The sequence below is a fragment of the Peromyscus leucopus genome, chromosome 17, assembly GCF_004664715.2.
Source record: "Peromyscus leucopus breed LL Stock chromosome 17, UCI_PerLeu_2.1, whole genome shotgun sequence".
Taxonomy (NCBI): domain Eukaryota; kingdom Metazoa; phylum Chordata; class Mammalia; order Rodentia; family Cricetidae; genus Peromyscus; species Peromyscus leucopus.
Window position 1 is genome coordinate 9,969,044 of NC_051077.1, and position 12,216 is coordinate 9,981,259.

The 12,216-nt window shown below is 42.4% G+C and overlaps 1 protein-coding gene across 1 annotated transcript in view; it reads left to right on the forward strand.

Annotated features, from left to right (window-relative positions):
- Nucleotides 1-12,216, forward strand: part of Slc20a2 (solute carrier family 20 member 2) — a 102,263-nt gene that overhangs the window by 25,170 nt on the left and 64,877 nt on the right. The window lies entirely within an intron of this gene.

Below are 12,216 nucleotides of genomic sequence, written 5' to 3' on the forward strand. Positions count from 1 at the left end.
GATGGACCTGAATGACAGGGTGTAAAGAACAGGTGTGGCCTCCCCTGTAGGCTGTGGGGAGGAAGCCCAGGCAGTGGTACAGGTGATTTGCCAGACACCCAAGTGCTCAGTCAGTGTTTGAAAACGTGGAAATTACAGAGCAAAAAATTCTTAGTCTAAGACAGAAAGAACATCATGGTGTGAGAGCTTTCCGACCACATGAAGGCTTGGTCTGGGAGGTAATCACTTCCCATATGATGAGAACTTCAGACCTAGCAGTATATGACAAGGGTAGGGACTCTGGACAGTTTCCATTCTGAGTGAAAGGCTGTACAACAGGAGTGACTGGAGACGCTTTCAGTCCATATTTTATGTTATTTCTCTCCGGTACTGGGCTAGTGTCTTCTCATTGCTGATAAAAACCTGACCAAAGCACTGAATAGAGAAAGGGTTTTTTGGCTCAGACTTCAGAGGTATAGCCTCTCAAGGCAGGAAGTTAGGGTGGCAAGATTTTACGGCTGACATCATGTCCAGGTAAGAAACAGCGTGATGAGTGTGGTGTGCAGCCGACTCCGTTTATGGCATGTAGGACCCCACCCTGCAGAGTGGTACCACCCACAGCCTGGGGCGGGTCTTCCCACCCCGCTTTTAAACTTAATCTAGGTGATCCCTCATAAACATGCCCAGAGCTTGATTCTAGAGCTTGTCAAATTGACAGTCAGCTGAGCCAGGATCAGGAGTTTGAGACCAACCTGGGCTAAATAGTGGGACCATGTCTTAAAAAGCACACTGACGGTTGCAGAGAAGATGGTTTGATTCAGTGGTTTTCAACCTGGGGTCATGCATCCGATATCCTGCATATCAGATCTTTACATTGTGATTCATAACAGTAGCAAAATTACAGTTATGAAGTAGCGATGAAATAATTTTATGGGTGGGGGTCACCAGGACATGAGGAAATGTGTTTAAGGCTGCAGCCTTAGGAAGGGTGAGAACCACTGGTTTAGTCAGGTTGACATTTAAGCATAAGGACCTGAGTTTGGGTCCACAGCACCCATGTAAAACAGCGGATACGCTGCAGTGCATCCTTGTTTTCCAGCACTGGAAAGGCAAGAATAGGAGGAGCCCTGGAGCTCCTCCTTACCAACAGGAGCTGCCCAGTTGGTAAGCTCCAAGTTCAGTAAGAAACCCTGTCTCAAAAAGATAGAGAAAGGAAGACCCCTCACTGCCAGCCTCTGTCCTCGTAATGCTCACACAATCCTCATACACTACACTACACATACACACACACACACCACACAGACACATACTCACACATAACACGCACACACAATGCAAATGGACAGACAAATATGTAAACTACTTGCACAGAAAGAATGCTTTTGACTCAAAGGTTCCTTGATTGTCAACACAAGTATTTCAAAGGTGCTGGAAAATTGAAACAATTAGTTGGAACTTGTATGCTGTGGTTTTTTGATTTTAGTTTTGTTTCTGTGGAGAGAGGAATACCCACAATCTTTTCAGCTATGAGGTTGAGTGAAGAAGGAAATATCACCGTTGGGAAGTGGTATCTTTGTTGTGGCTGTTGGAAGCCTGAGCAGGCATGCTGGCTCCATCCAATCAGTTCTTCTGGATTCTGGTTGAATACTAACACCATCACAAAGTTTGTCCCAGGCTTCAGCCCGTATACAGAGGTTTGTACCAGGTTTGTATACTGACCAGTACAAACAGGCTGTAGTTGTCATTGATTCGATTAAGATAACATCTGTCTTGTCGACTCAAATAGTTAAAGCAATGGAGAAATCTTTTAAATTATGGAAATGGACAAACACTTTCTCAGTTCTGGTAGATTGAGCCATATAATCATTTTCCTACTGTGCATGTCCCTTCCCATAGTGCATCTGATTTTATTCCTATATACCTGCAATTGTGCACAGGCATAAGATGAAAAAATGCAGGACAGGATTTTTTCCCCCGTAAATTCACTTGAGGAGATAGTTTTGCCTTACTATGAATAGACCGAAAACCATTTATGAAAGATCAGCCTTTCCATTTGTCATCCCCAGATACACCGGGAATATATTTAAATAAAAACTTTCTAAGTTTGCGTGTTGTTAAAAGAGCCTACTGTGTTGTCCAGAGAGGGATGTGTGTGCAGCCTGATGCAGGCAGACCTTCACAGCTGCTAGGTGCATTGTTCAGGGAGAGGCTGTGTGCACAGCATGTGTGGCAAAGGACCTAGGCTGCCAGCACATTATAGAAGTAGGGAGGAGTGTCCATAAAGCATGCAAAGCCCTGACTACTAAATTATTCCCCATGTCCGCATGCCTCGGAACTGTGCCTTCTTACCCTCACCTTTGGGCCTCTGTCTGACTTTTTCCGATTTAACAGTCTCTGTTGTCTGTCTGTCTTTTAATGTCTTGAACACATCATGTCTAAAGCAAACTCTTTGAAGCCTGTGCCCCTCAGCCCTTTTCTGCGGTCCCCTCTATCTCTTCTGTTTAATTAACAGTACATTTGTCAAAGGACCAATAGAGAAAGCTTACAACACATGCTCAGGAGCTAGAACGCTCTTGAGATTAAGTTCCTGTCTCTGTTTTTCTCCATATGACTTTGGACACGTTAACTATCATCTTGAAATGTCCGTTTCCTCAACTATGAAAAGGATGTGTGAGAGCAATCCATCTCTCAACATCGGGGAAACCAGTGAGCTCGTACATACTTTGTGCTTAGTGTGACTGCTGATGCTGTGTGCACAGTACCTGTTTGCCCTTGGCCACTCCAGAGCCGGAAGTGGTGGTGTCTTCTCTCATTCCTCCTTGCAAATCACCCAGAGTCACAATACCTCTGATTTTACCTCGGGAGTCTCTCCATGCTCTTATCTCTCTAGGCTCTCTGTTAAACGGTGTCTACTATTGAAAGAACTTTAGAGTCCCCCGCCACCACATGCTCATTTTGGGCACATGCCTGTGTCTCCTGCCTTAACCTTCTAGTCACCTATGAAAGATTAGTAATATGGCTAAGTGTTCCCTTCCCTTGCCTGTGTCCAGGAGTCTGTACATTAACACATGCCATCCCAAGTTCCTCTCCCTTCAGTCTACTTTCACACTGTTACTGTCAACTTTCAAACAAGTTCTAATGCCACTGTCCTGCGTAGATCGTTGTATTGATTCTAGCTGCTTATGGGTTTCTCCCCGACACAATACTAGAATTATATGGGAAGTTTTTAAGTGTTGATACTCAGGCCCCAACCCTGAGCAGTTCACCAATACTAATATATAACCAGCATCAGTATTCTGCCTTGAAGTTTCCCAGGAGATTTTAATGTGTATCCAGAGTGGAGAGCCTCATAATAGATTGGCTTGTTAGCCGAGTATGTATACACCACAGCAGTCTTGCATGATGGCCCTAATATACCTCTTCTCCCATTCCTATTCCATCTTCTATTCCCAGACCACACTGTCTCCTGCCTCAGCCTTTACCTATATTGATACCTCTTCTAGAACAATTTTTACTTTTTCCTCTATATGGGCATTTCTGATTCAGGAATTTCTTCACACTCCAAAAGACTTGCATCCCTTTCTTTGGCTCTGTATTAATACTTATTTATAGATCTCTTTCCCAGAATACCCTGAAGTCCTAGAAGATACGATCCTGTTGATTTTATTCCCCTAGTGGCTATATAAATAAGCATGAACAAGCAGTATCCTGCCTGGAGTGGGGGAGGGCTAGAAAAACGTATGGCGGTGGGAAATGGAAGTAGCTACGGCCCTGAGTTGTCTAGGAAGCGTAGCAGGCTTGTAGTCTTCTGTGGGTTTTCATACTTCTGCAAAAAGGAAAGACCAGGGCGCTTAAGACGGCTCAGCAGGTGAGAATGTTAGGGGCCCCAGTGCCAGCCTTATGACCTGAGGTTGACCTCCACAACTAGCTCCTAGTTGTCCTCTGAGCGCGCATGCACACACACACACATACACACACACACACACACACACACACACACACACACGCGTGTGCAAATAAATAATAAAAATATTTTAATCAGGAAGGATCAAAGTATGAAGTTTGACCACCTGGGACTAAAAAGTTAAGACCAGCTCTTCCAATGTCCCAAGCATTGTGTGTGTATTCGTGGATCTAAAAGCAGAGTCATGCGTCTGAGACTCTCCAGGGGGTTCTGTGATCAGGAGTCAGATTATTCCAGTTTAGTTACGGAGACACTCAAATACAGAGACTCCTGTAGATGTGTGTTTGTAATTTTGAGCTCATGCTGGCCTTTATGTTGTAGCTGCTGACTAACCTGACTAACCTTTCTCTCGGCTATCTTAAATGCCCATTTTTTCTATATATTCTAAAGACTAGGAAATGTGATTTTGTTCTTCCTTTCTCCCCCTCCCTCCACTACGCAGGATTACTTTAAGTTGATTTTGAAAGAAACTGCCTTATTTTGTAAATCATCTCAGAAAGACTCTTGAATATCGGCGTGGGATGTCTGGAGTTGTTATTTATCCTTTATCTTCATTCTTTGTCACAAACACGAACCACCACAGAGTACTTAGGAGAGAGACAATAGCGCTTCAGAACTGATGCATCAGTGAGATCTAGTCTGTGACCTCCACACCCACAGCCCTGATGGCGCCCAACAGCAAGTAGAGATGCCATCTAAGTAGCTGCTTATTCCTATAATCATCATGAATAAGGACAGGATTTGTCTTTTTAAAAATCAAAATAATGGTTGGCATGTATGAATGTTTCTCTTGCGTTTCCATCTATCATTTAAAAAGAGATGGTTTTTAGCTTTAAAGGAATCTGATTTTTTAAAAGAGCTCCTCTTTTTTTTTTTTTTCAGTGCAGTTCACATGAAAGTTCTCAACTGAGGACATCAAAAAGGATAATTTTCAGTCATTGTCCAGGAACTTTCTGATGGTAGAATCAGAGAACTGGGGAATATGTCCTCTCCTGGCAATTTGAGGAAGATGATGTCAAAGAAAAATGAAACCAACTCTTACAATGAAAGCATTAAGGTCTAAATTAGATAATTGTCTATTATTTTGTAGTATACAGCAACCAAGCCTGTCCCAGGCCTCTTTGTCCACTCTTCCTGAGAACCAGTGCCTGTGGAAGAACCCATTCTGTGTTTATGACAACCACCTCCTGGATTATTATAATCACTGAGTTATTATGGTTCTTAGAGCTAAGTTGCTTATCCTTCTGACTCTGGGTTTTTATTATTTTGTTTTTGTTTCTTGTTCTTGCTTTAAGAAATGTGAGGCCACAGGGTTCTGTTGAAATGAAGTATTTCATGTCTAAGGATACACTCATGTACATTGCTGGCATTAGCCATCTGTTAGATTATAGCCAGATATAACTAGAACATTCCATCTCCATATTTCACGTTGACTTTAAACTGCCTTGCCTCCACTTCTCAGGTTATCTGGTTGGAAACAGATCATATCTGATCATGGCAAAAAGAAGGGAAAAACTAGAAATTAAATGCTTAGGTAGGTATAGTGGCACACTCCTTTAATCCTAGCAATAGTCAGAGGCAGGTGGATCTCTGTGAGTTTCAGGCCAGCCTGATCTACAGACTGAGTTCCAGGATAGCCAGTGCTACATAGTGAGACCCTGTCTCAAAAAAAAAAAATTGCAAATACAGAAAGGTCTGAGATGTAACTCAGTGGTAGAACATTTGTGTGACAGTGAGGGGGTGGCCTTCGATTCAATCCACATTACCAGAAAGAGTAAGGAAGAAGAGATGGAATAATTAGCGTCTAGCATTAATGTACCAAAATATTTGGGAACTCAGTGGTTTGTTGTCTGGTTCTTAAGTTTCCCTGTAGTTAGATGAGATAAACTGAGAAATGGAACCATGATTAGCAGTCTAGCTGAAATTCAGATTCGTATCCAACAGAAAACAAACAGTAAGGTCTGATTTGTGATCAGTAAAGTTTACTTTTGCAATGTTTGTGTGAAGAAGCTTCTAAGCAAGTAAGTGATACAAATATGATTGCAAGAAAACAGTATTTGTTCCGGCATAGTGGGATAGGGACAGTTTCAAGTACTTTTAGTGGATTTTTTTTTAGTAGAACTTGGTAACTAACTTTAGTATATTCATCTTCAAAACAAAGATTGATTCAGGTAATGATACTGCATTCAAAATTATTTTCAGGGCAGAGGAATACAGTATTTTCAGGACTGGGGATGTAGTGTGGTGGTAGGGCACTTAACTAGCATGCATGATATCCTAGATTCAATTTCCAGAACTATATACTCTCCCCCCCCTTTCTCTCTCTCTCTCTCTCACACACACACACACACACACACACACACACACACACACAGAGAGAGAGAGAGAGAGAGAGAGAGAGTAATGTTAGTTAGAAGCTGTATCTACTCCAAGTAAAATTAGTCTGAAACTACTAAGCCTTTGTTAATCTCCTTTTGAATGACTGTGACTTTAACTCTAATGTCTGACTTTGCTTCTGGATCTCAAGTTATAGTTCATTTAAGATGTCTTGTTTTACATTAGCCTAAACAACACTAAATTATAGAACTAAGGTTGCACTTAATAAGCCTTTGTTTGTTTTTCCATTCATTAATGCTCCTTCTTTGAAGCTGGCGGCCATGCTGTGTCTGTGTGGCAGTGTCAAGCACAGCAACTTGTACTATCAAGTACAGAATTATTATTGCCTCGAAGAGAAAGGAGGAAGCCCCCCGTCTGAGAATAGAACAGGCACAGCCATGTTTCTCCTAACTGAAGCTGGTGTTGGGAAATAGGAAAACATATTGGAGTCTTGTACTCAAATATAAATAATCTTGAGTGCAAGAAAAAGGAGAAGAAGGGAACATTAAAGTATATTTAGCGCATTCTACTCCAAGGTAGTGTTCTGATCAAATTGTGTCAACACGAGGCTGGAAAGATGGCTTAAGTGGTTAAGAGCCGCTTTCTCAGGGGACCCAGGCTTCACTCCTGGCACCGTTATGTGGAGGCTCACAACGGCCTGTGATTCCAGTTCCAGGGATCTAATGCCTCTGTGGACTCCTGCACGTATGTGGTTCACATACATACCCTTAGTCACACACATGTACACATACACATAAAATGAATATTTTTTTTAAATCATGTCTACACATCTAGAACCATATACCTCTCTATCTATTTAGGACTGGAGATGTAACTCAGTGATAGAACCTTTGCCTACCATGTACAAGGCCCTGGGTTCTCTCCTAGATACTACACACACACACACACACACACACACACACACACACACACACACAGGGCGGGGGGGGGGGCCGCGGGAAGAGACTGAGAGAGAGAGAGAGACAGAGACAGACAGACAGACAGACAGACAATCTATCTGTAGTCCGTACGTTCATCTATTGCCCCTCTATCTCATTGTGCATGTGTAAGCATGTATTTAACAAAATGCTTACGCCAGGCTCTCTTTACATGCATGCTTTACAGAGACAGCTCATTTCACCTTCATAATCACACTGTAGGCGTCTCTAATTATTATCCTCACTTAGAGACGGTGAGACTGAGGTACCTGCCGTAGATCCTGTCCTCTCATTGGCTACTCCATGGCGTAGATTTGGAGAACTCCAGTAACTTAGCAGAGGTCGAAATAGCATTAGTTGGAAGGGCTGAAACCTGAGCCCAGGCTGCCACCGCTCCATCCCTGTTGTCTCTCTGTCTGCTTCTAGCCTCTGCATAATGTTCCTTGTTATTTTGCTGCAAAAACTTGATCTATTTGTAGAAGCCTCAATTCAAATATCATTTCCTTCAAAATGCCTTTTCTAATTAACATACTTGGAAGCTTCTTTTTTACATTCCTATAGGAGTGAATTCTCACCCATTGGGATCTTCCTCCTTTATATGGTAAAGTTTATGTACACTGCCCTGACTCAGATTATACGATTCTTTTCTTCTCCTCCCTGCTCCCACAAGACAGTTTTTCTCTGTGTAGTCCTGGCCATCCTGGAACTTACTCTGTAGACCAGGCTGGACATCCACCTGCCTCTGCTGGGATTAAAGGCATGGGCCACCACCAACGGCAATTACATGGTTCTTAAAGGCAAAAATTGTCATGGGCATCTTGCTGTTCATATGCTTCTTGAAAATTCTAGGGAGTTTCAAAGTAGCAAGAATCAATGGCTTAAAAATGTTCAGTGCATGCCTATCTGTGGTATAAATGTCCCAACTGAATTCTAGTATACTTTCAAAAAATTAACAGACTATGTTAATAGATGTGCTATTAACAGATCCCAGCACTCTGCAGCAGAGGCAGGCCAATCTCTGAGTTTGAGGCCAGCCTGGTCTACACAATGAGTTCCAGGTCAGTCAGGGCTACACAAAGAAACCCTGTCTTAAAAAACAAAAACAAACAAATAAACAAAAAAGAACCAGACTTTAAAAAATTAACCTCTATATGAACATATTTCATTGTATACATATATGAAATTCTCAAGGAATTGAAAAAATTAAATATGAAATATATAGGTATTATAATGAAAATATTTTCACTGCATATATTTTTGTAGGGAAAAGAGAGATTGAATAAAACTTTTCATCAATTGCTTTAAAAAATTTGTTTGTTTGTTTGTTGTTTTTTTTTTTTTTTCCCGAAACAGAGTTTCTCTGTAGCTTTGGTGCCTGTTCTGGATCTTGTTCTGTAGCCCAGGCTGGCCTCGAACTCATAGAGATCCGCCTGGCTTTGCCTTCCGAGTGCTGGGACTAAAGGCCTGCGCCACCTCCGCCCGGCCTATCAAAAGTTTTATGAACAGCTGATGAAGTAAGTGTTCAAGTACCAGCACTTATGATGCTGCCTTCATTCTCAAAGACCCGATGCAAATCACATCACAGCCTTATGATAAAGTCACTAGTTATTAGAGGTTGCTTTTGTTTTTTAACTGTCTTGACTTTCTTAGTTTTTCACATCCCTTTTTTTTCCTTGTTTTCTTTTTTCTGAGACAGGGTTTCTCTGTGTAGCTTTGCGCCTTTCCTGGAACTCACTTGGTAGCCCAGGCTGGCCTCGAACTCACAGAGATCCGCCTGCCTCTGCCTCCCAAGTGTTGGGATTAAAGGCGTGCGCCGCCACCTGGCTATCCCTTTTTTTAACTGACGGAAAATGAATGGTGAAGAAAGGCTGTTTAATCTTTTAGAGTTCTGTGTTTGTGTGTATATAAATGATACTCTTAACTCATTGCCAAAGTGTTCTATGGATAAAACTAACTTGATCATTTGGAAGGCTAGGATAGAAATATATGTGTTAATGAGTTTTGCTGCAAGACGAGACACTTAATACACTGGTTCTGGTGGCAAGTACTGGTGATTCCACCTCTTGGGAGGCTAAAACACCAGGATTGTGAGTTCGAGGCCAGTCTGGACTAAAGAGTGGTATGCCATCTCAAAAACAGGGCTCTGGGCACTGTTTGCTAGTGTCCTGGTGGCCGAGTCAGCATGGGAGGGACTGCCCAGTGGTGAGGCTGGAGTGAGCAGAGACACCATGACAACAGTCTGCTGCCTGGTGTCCCCGTGCGTTGTCTATTAGCCAGTATCCCAGATTCGCATTCCACCCGAGGCTGGGCACGCGGGTGATATAATAGAGGGAAATTAAAGAGGTTATTGCAGTGACCGGTTTTAAAGAGCATTTGCACACCCCAGGTTTCCTCGGGATGCTTAGCAATCACTTGAAACTCCTTTCAACTTTTCCCATTGTGCAGCTTGGAGCTTGAGAAGTGGAGCATTTGATCTCCACTCATTAAGTTCCCAATTGATCTTTCCCAGGTGCCCCAGTGGTGTGACACAGGCCGGACACCTATTGAAAGCACCTGGGGACCAGTGCGCAGTCACCTCAGGGAGCTCTCAACTGTCCTTTGATGTCAGCGTTATTGTCACCACTTAACGTGAGGATGCAGACACAGAGGTCAGCAAAGTCCCTCCGCTCACACGGCCCAGAGGTGGCACCTTACTCATGTTTTAACCCAGAGCTTCCATCCAGTGAATTTCTTCCCTACCTAATGGGTTGGTACTTTTTTTTTTTTTCTTAAGCATTCGCTTTGTTAAGGCTTCGGATGATTTGTATAATCCTCTGAAAATCTGGGAGTCATGATGAAAGCCCTGAAAACTTCCCCTGTTCTACCACTTTCAATATTTAGACCAGATGTAAAGAGTTCAGAATCAAAACCTCGTCCCTTTGTCTAGATATCACTTTTAGATATTTTGGAATATTTCATCTTTTCACAATCCATGACTCATTGAGGGCTCCAAAATACAATACAGCATGTACATTTATTCTGGACCCTAAATTTTAAATTCCACCAGAGAAATAATCTTGGTTTAAGAACTGGGCTGTGTTGTGTCCTTTGTGTGTTCCTGGCTCCCCGCAACATCACAGGATGCTAAAATGTGAACTCCTTGATCGCCTAGATTTTGTCCACTGTCCCTGCCTCCCACAGAGCACCAGAATCAGCGCTCACCAACATTGCCCCACAGTATTGTAACCGAATACCACACCTAGGAAGGAGCCCCTTTTGGCTTATTTCATTTTATAACCCTCTCTCAGTGGTCCCCTCTGTCTTCTGCATGTCTATTGCTTGGTTTTCCTCAGCCTTCACTCTCTCCCTCGGTACCCCCAGGTTAGCCTTAGTGTTCTTCACTCTTTGGGGTCACAGACCCCTTCTTCATAAAATTACAGAAAAAAAAAGTTAGCACTCCAGAAAAGTACACAACAAACACAGGACATTTTGTGTATTTTAGAGGTTCAGAATTCAAAACCTTTAGTCTTTGAATCCTTGAGGACAGACGCAGCCCAGGAAGCTCTGTGAATATGAAGAAGATGAGTATGGCCTAATACAAAACGGTAAACTTATTTAAAATATGAGGTTTTTTTAATGAAAAAATTGTAACTTGATTGCACATTCTCTAGCATGAACTTGGTAGATAACAATATTGTACTTCAGTGTCAAGGGTTCAGCATACCTATTCTAGACCTACAAGAAACACACAGTTCTTTTCACTAATGAAGAGGAAGTATATGAGTGTCTAAAGTGAATTAGAGGAGGATGCACTGTTTTCTTCAGAGATTTGGTTGTTTTGGGGCAGGGGAGGATTGTTTGTTTGGTTTTCAAGACAGGATTTCTCTGTGTAGCTTTGGCAGTCGTAGAACTCGTCTGTAGAACAGGCTGGCTTCGAACTCACAGAGACCCACCTGCCTCTGCCTCCCAGGTGATGGAATCAGAGGCATTGCGCCACCACTGCCCTGCAGGTTCTTGTATTTTCAAACAGGCATGGTTGCTGTTAAGGGAGACAACAGACTCACTGTATGTGACATAAAAGGAACCAGAAAATTTGGAAGTCTTTCTTGATTCATATAGACCTTACAATGCCATCTGGGTCTTCTACAGTGCAGAATCTGATGTGTAGGGCAATTCAGCTTTTTTAATTTTTTTTCTTTTTTTTTTTTTTTTTTTACTAGATTAGAGCAGAAAAAAATTTTGCTAAGAGATCTTGCTACTGAACACAGGCATTTTTTAATAATAGTAATTTTGTCAAAATTAGCCTCACAGTGTCCTCTTTTGGCATTGAAACTTCTAGAGTAAGTTTGCTGAGAAGAATCGTATTACAGAGGTTAGCCCTCTGGTTAGTAGAACCTATTTTCTTTCATTACAGGATGGCAATGTCCACCTCTAGGAGCTTTGGGTGAAATGACCTAGAGCACACACCAGCTGCCGTAACGGAGGGCTGGATGTGTCCTCCCTGCAGCAGCCTAGGTTGGGCCCAGGGATAGAATGTCAGGTACGCAGCCAGCAATTTTTATAAACAACATGAGGAAGATTATATTAGCAGTTAGCAGTTTATGCCAACGAAAGCTAACCATTGGCAGCCTTGGGCATGCCTGTCACAGATGGGCTGTGCTCTTTAAGAGTCTAGTTGTGTTCTGATGATCCATGCTGTAGACATAATGCTATAGAGCAGTGGTTCTCAACCTGTGGATTGCGACCCCTTTGGGGATCACATAATAGATATCCTGCGTATCAGATATTTACATTACAGTTCATAACAGTAGCAAAATGACAGTTATGAAGTAGCAATGAAATAATTTTATGGTTGGCAGTCACCAGAACATGAGGAACTGTATTAAAGGGTCGTAGCATTAGGAAGGTTGAGAACCATCGTTATAGAGAAGCCTCTAAACTAGACCTGGGTTTGGAGTGTTGAGTACAATAAATCCCCTG